This window comes from Palaemon carinicauda, chromosome 1, assembly GCF_036898095.1.
Source record: "Palaemon carinicauda isolate YSFRI2023 chromosome 1, ASM3689809v2, whole genome shotgun sequence".
In the NCBI taxonomy this organism is placed as follows: domain Eukaryota; kingdom Metazoa; phylum Arthropoda; class Malacostraca; order Decapoda; family Palaemonidae; genus Palaemon; species Palaemon carinicauda.
Genome location: NC_090725.1, coordinates 272,645,033 through 272,651,605, shown reverse-complemented (window position 1 = coordinate 272,651,605; position 6,573 = coordinate 272,645,033).

Sequence of the window (6,573 nt, the reverse complement as noted above, 5' to 3'; positions counted from 1 at the left end):
ATTATTCCAGCTGTATAAAACGGTACATAATATAATTATCTACTGCACATTATATACAATTGGCAAATTAATGCGATCTCCCTGGCGTGTGATTAATTGTATTTTCTCGCTTACCGGACTGTGTAATGCTTCGTTATCTAATATTTCCTGTATTAGAAGAAAACATTCTGCCTATTAAAAATGAAATAAGCACATCAATCTATAAATCAAGTAAAGAGAAGATATGTCTTAGATATTCCGTAGAAGCACCTTATGTGCACATACTGTTTGTGTTTGAATATATTATGAAAGTATGCATATATGTAATTTTATTAAGCAACCCGTCTTAAAGTAGAATTACCAAGGCCTGGTTAGACTTCTGAGGCTGCTTATACACAGGATCTATTCAAGAGCAACGACTTTGAACAGGCTTTTGAATGTAAGACCTCTTGAACCAGATTAAAGGATATTCACTAAACTGGCCGTAAAAACCCACTATTAAATGCTAAGCTGGTAAGCATAATGGAATAAAAGTCCAGCAGACCAGATCCGACGGTCTTGATAAACATATTTGACATCAGGGAAGCAATCATATGACCTTGATTCTAGTTCTAGAGTATTGTGAACTTCTATTTGTTGCCGGCGTGTGCATAATGTTTTCATGCAATAGACATTATAGGGAAGTAAACAAACAAACTATTGTGACTCATCAATCACATTTTAAGGTAAGTTATACCCCTTTTAAATCTATGCTAATCCCCACACATTGCTTCCAAGTCTACCCTATAGTTTGATGTGGTGGTTCCAGTATTCTTTTGCAAGCATTGCAACGTCTTTTTTTTTCTTTTTACAGTTTTAACCTTATAATTTTGAACATACAATCCAAAATTTTAGCTGAGTGATGGTTGCAGCTTTGTAGGAGATGCTTGAATATTACTATTATCATGCACTTTCTTTTATATCCTTTGCTTTAGATTTTCTTTTGGCTGCCAAGTAGCTGCTACCTGTGCTGTCTTATGAATGTGGATTCGACATTTAAAACTTCCGTCATTAAAGTCTCCAGAAACGTGGTAAAGATAAAGGTTTCTAATATTCTGGAATTGAAGTGGAATTTTGTTCCTCCTCCTCCTCCTCCTCCTCCTCCTCCTCCTCCTCCTCCTCCTCCTCCTCCTCCCCTTCGTTATTATTATTATTATTATTATTATTATTATTATTATTATTATTATTATTATTGTTGTTGTTGTTGTTGTTGTTGTTGTTGTTTAACATCCCTGTGTACTGAATTGGTCAAAAGATCGAAACCATCAATGTAAACATTCAGTGGGAAAACAGGTCAGAATTATACGTAGAGAAGATTCAAGTTTAAGCATAACTAGCGGATAAATAGACAAACATCTGCAGAAAACATGATATTTAGATTAGCCATAGTGTATAAGCAAGGGGTTTCAAAAGAGTCTTTATTGAATTTGACATGCAAACATTCACTCTTGTATCTGTACCAAAGGAAACTATCCACCTCTTAGACTGGAATGTGTGACATAGTCATATTTCTTCTGACGAAGTTCAAGGAGAAACATTGGAGGTATTCGTTGTAATTGAAAATTTTCGATTACTGTTTAATCCTAATAAATATGTCTTGTGTTAAACGTGATCTCTTAAACGAATTTTATGTAAATATATTCTCCAGACGTAAATAAACTCTAAACAAGACAAGTTTCCAATAGGATAAAGTATAATATTTTTCTTGACCTGTCTCATCATTAACTTCCGACCACGCAAACGTTTACAATTTTCCAAGATGGCAAGCAGGTTTTAAAAATGGCTTCCTGTTGGTATGAGAATATTGATATTAAATTGGTTAATCACGTTCTAATTCTTAAGTAACTCCCAGTTTATTTTGAAATAGTAAATCCAAATCTTTACACATATAGATATATAATGTGATGCTTATAAATATCCAAGATGGCGGAAGAAAATTGAAAATGTTCGACAAATAAACAAAAATTTGTACTTATAAGTTTCAAATACAAGGTGATAAGGTTATTTAATTCATGGATTCAAGTTAACTTCAGTTTGATCAATTGATTTTTGCGTAGGTTAAAAATCAATTTAATCCCTCCTAATTCATTTCCATCCTCATTTTAAAAAGGGGATGATTAGCTGAGTGTAGCAGTGTAATAGCGTAGTGTCATTACACTACCAAAAAACTGGTTGACACTACATCTGTTTAACTGCATGGGGTTTAGTGGTAGATATTTGTGGTTACTTCCCAAATGCTTTTTAGTTAGCCCCAGTTCAAAGTTAAGCAGCTGCACCTGAATTGACAAAGATGTGCGAGCGCGGGAGAGCCAAGCAAAGAAAGATGGGGCTTTAGTCTTCTAGAAGATGTACAGATCACATGGGAATAGCATTTGGATGATTAATTGAGCTAGGGTCAGGATTATTACACATCTGAGTCTCGATTTATCCCATATCTGAAAGTGGATATATGTTGCATAGGTAGTAAAGGGTAAACACTCAGCTTATAAAGCAAAAGAAAAGGAGCACAATTATGGAAGTCAACGTCTTTTCTGAAGAGATATAGTACAACTAACTGGAAGCTTGATTGCATGTGCCAAGACACACATGAAACACCAGTGGATGCATCTGGTGCTAGTTATGCTACCCTTGCTACAGATATTCCTTGATTTTATAAGTTACAGTATACCATTTCATCACAAAATTCTTGATGAAGGTGGCGAAATTCATCGATTGGAAGTGCAGGGCACCAACAAGTTGTGCTTTATAAGCATATTTCTCTTGAGTATGAATGGCTTGATAAAGTCAATCTGTCGAGTAGGAAGGCTGTTTCATCATAGCAGCATCTAGCATGGGAAAACTTGTCTCGACAGACTATGGGATAATTAAATTCGGATGGGGAAAGGACATATGGATACCTATGCATGAAATTGCGGCAGCCATGGGACCAAAGGCCTCAGCCCTTCCGTTTTCCACGCTTATTATTCCATACTTTTATAAGGAATCACATCTATTGCACGTTTTACATTTACTTGCAGTTAATTTTGAGTGTAAATGTTTTCCATATTACCAAATTAGCACAGTTTCTCTCTCTCTCTCTCTCTCTCTCTCTCTCTCTCTCTCTCTCTCTCTCTCTCTCTCTCTCTCTCTCTCATCTCTTACATTTATTAATAATTCTAACGGGAAATTTCCTCTTCTTTTTATATTTGCACAATATCCCATAGTTTCCCCTTGAATTGTTATTCCTTAATTGATGCCCATACATAAAACGAACACCTCGGTTCTTATTCACCTGACCCGTTTTGAATTTTCGTAAAGGAAATACTACTGTCTTTTCAGATCTATGAAATCACTTACTCCGTTGCTTACAAATTCTGTTGAGGTGTAAGATTTAAAGAGTGCCAGTCTAAATGAATAAGAATAATATTTCTCTTTATTGATGTTATCGTCTTTTATTTTCTCGAATTAGCCATTTGGGGCTAAATAACATTACTTTGTTCATCATTTAGACATTTTTTACGCATGAAACCTAGTTGTAAAGAACACGTGAGCATTGATCATTTGGCTTATATAGACTATTATTTATTCAACTTCCTCTCTCCCTGCAGGTGCAAGGAAAGGGCGTGACTTCCCATCGTTCATAGTAAGTATTTAACATTGTCTTTTTGTGTAGCCACCCCTAACGGAACTCTTAACGCCATTACAGCCATCTTGAAAACTCGGTTGTTAGTCCCGTAGTTCCTTAAATGGAATAAATTACTTTACGTTATTCATAACCCATAAGAAAGCTTTCATAACCTTTAGGATAAATTTTTAAGGTATTTTCCAATTGATAGAGGCTGTATCTACATTTGGTGTTGAAGTCTCATCCTTGAAAATGAGTCCTGATACTTTGTTTATTAGATGTATTAGAAGCATGAAACATGCTTACCACTAGCTTAGTTCTAAAGAAACTTTTTTAAGGTCTGGCGATTTTTTTGTCGATTTCGTAAAGGTTGGGTGTAATAATCACATTGTGTGCATTAAATCTAGATCTCATTGCTTCAGTTTTTGTAATGTCGGTTTTTTTTTTTTTTTTTTTTTTTTTACATCGCCAGTCGATTTACTCTGAAATTTTTAATTTTCACGATCATTTGAAAGAAAATCACAAACTTGGTATAATTTTAATGATATCGTAGTGTTTTTTTTTTTTATGTTTAGATGCAGAAATGAACTGATAGAAAATAAACGTAGTCTGGTCGAACGCTATAAGTGTGGCCCAATCTGCATTTGTTTGTCAAAATGTTTAATGTTCTGTTAAGTGTAAAAAAGATCTTAAAAATTCGATCGATTTTATTTACTTACGGTACCTGCAATCTTTGATGATGTTTCAGCTCTGATAAGGAGATGTTGGCTGCATTAGTATCGTTCAGATGTAGGCTTTATCATTTTTATCTGTTGCCTCTTGGAAAATGGCTGTGACTACTTTTTTTCCACTTGTAATACTCCCAACTGACGAAACTGGGGAACTTAAGCTGTATCATGACTTGTTTTCATGTCTCTACTACTTCCTCTTTTATCATTTAAATTCATTTGAAATAATGTTCTGAAATGCTCGACTATTGAATAAGCTAAAACTAGAGGAAAGTAATTGTCATAATATGTTTAAACCATCTAATAATCTATTGTTTAATTCAAGGTGCAGTGTACTGTTTTTATGCTTTTCTCCAATGGTACTGGTATGGCATATTTCCCTCATCACAAGTATCATCCTACAAATGCGTATTGGTTGAGGCAGTGTTTATGTTACTGACTTAATTTACCTTACATTGTCACTTAATTTTGGCCTAATTATATGTGATATTAATTTATTCTTATCGATCTCTTTATGTCGTACATACTCGGTTGTTTTTCCTTTGGGAACCCTTTGACTGTAAGCATTGAGTAACAATATTGATAGTTATGAGATCATTTAACAACTAATTAGCTACTCTATCCCACTTTTAAATAGGGACTTCACTATTAGTTGTTTTTTAACTGAGGATTCTCAATCGACAATCAGAAGTTATATCGTTATAATTTTCGATTGCTAAAATCATAAGCATTTTGCTTATTTACTACTCTAAGACATGACTTCCTATATTTTTTTCCAGGATATCAGTTAGCAGAGTGAAATAATTTTTCAAGTAATAATCGAAATGATCAATTTTTGACGTTTGAGTTCAATGCATACATGTTTTTTTTTAATGTCCCATGCTAATTTCACCAATAATTGATGTTATAACAAAGCCTTATATATTTGTATAATATATATATATATATATATATATATATATATATATATATATATATATATATATATATATATATATATATATATATATATATATATATATATATATATATATATATAGTAGTTTGGCCAGGGCACTAGCAACCGTTGAGATAATACCGCTAGAGAGTTATTGGGTCTTTTGACTGACCAGACAGTGCTATATTGGATCCTTTTCTCTGGTTACAGTTCATTTTCTCTTTGCCTACACATACACCGAATAGTGTGGCCTATTCTCTACATATTCTCCTCTGACTTCATACACCTGACAACACTGAGATTACCAAACAATTCTATCAAGGGGTTAACTACTGCAGTGTAATTGTTCAGTGACCACTTTTTTCTTGTTAAGGGTAGAAGAGACTCTTTAGCTATAGTAAGCAGCTCTTCTAGGAGAAGGACACTCCAAAATCAAACAATTGTTCTCTAGCCTTTGGTAGTGCCATAGCCTCTGTACCATGGTCTTCCACTGTCTTGGGTTAGAGTTCTCTTGCTTGAGTGTACACTCGGGCACGCCATTCTGTCTTATATCTCTTCCACTTGTTTTGTTAAAGATTTTATAGTTTATATAGAAAATATATATTTCAATGTTGTTACATTTCTTGAAATATTTAATTTTTCCTGTTTCCTTTCCTCACTGGGCTATTTTCTCTGTTTGGGTCTCTTGGTTATAGCATCCTGCTTTTCCAACTTGGGTTGTAGCTTAGCAAGTAATAATAATAATAATATATATATATATATATATATATATATATATATATATATATATATATATGTGTGTGTGTGTGTGTGTGTGTGTGTGTGTTTGAGGGTACACACACACACACACACACACACACATATATATATATATATATATATATATATATATATATTATATATATATGTATATGTATATGTATATGTATATGAATGTATATACATACATACGTGTATATATATATATATATATATATATATATATATATATATATATATATATATATATATATATATATAAATATAAATATATATATGCACATTTACATACAGTAATCCCTCTGCTATTACGTGTGTTCTAAAACACCCTTCAATTGATGAAAAAGCATAAAGTAGAAACTACGGTGCAGTATATTCTTCATTGTAGTTTTAACTTCTGTATATTTTTTGTTAATTTATATAATTAAGCTTTTACAAACTCTCTCCACACTCTTATAACCCCTTTCAGCAGCCTTAAACACTCTTTAAACACTAATTTACTTGTCATAGAAGCCCTAACATAAAAA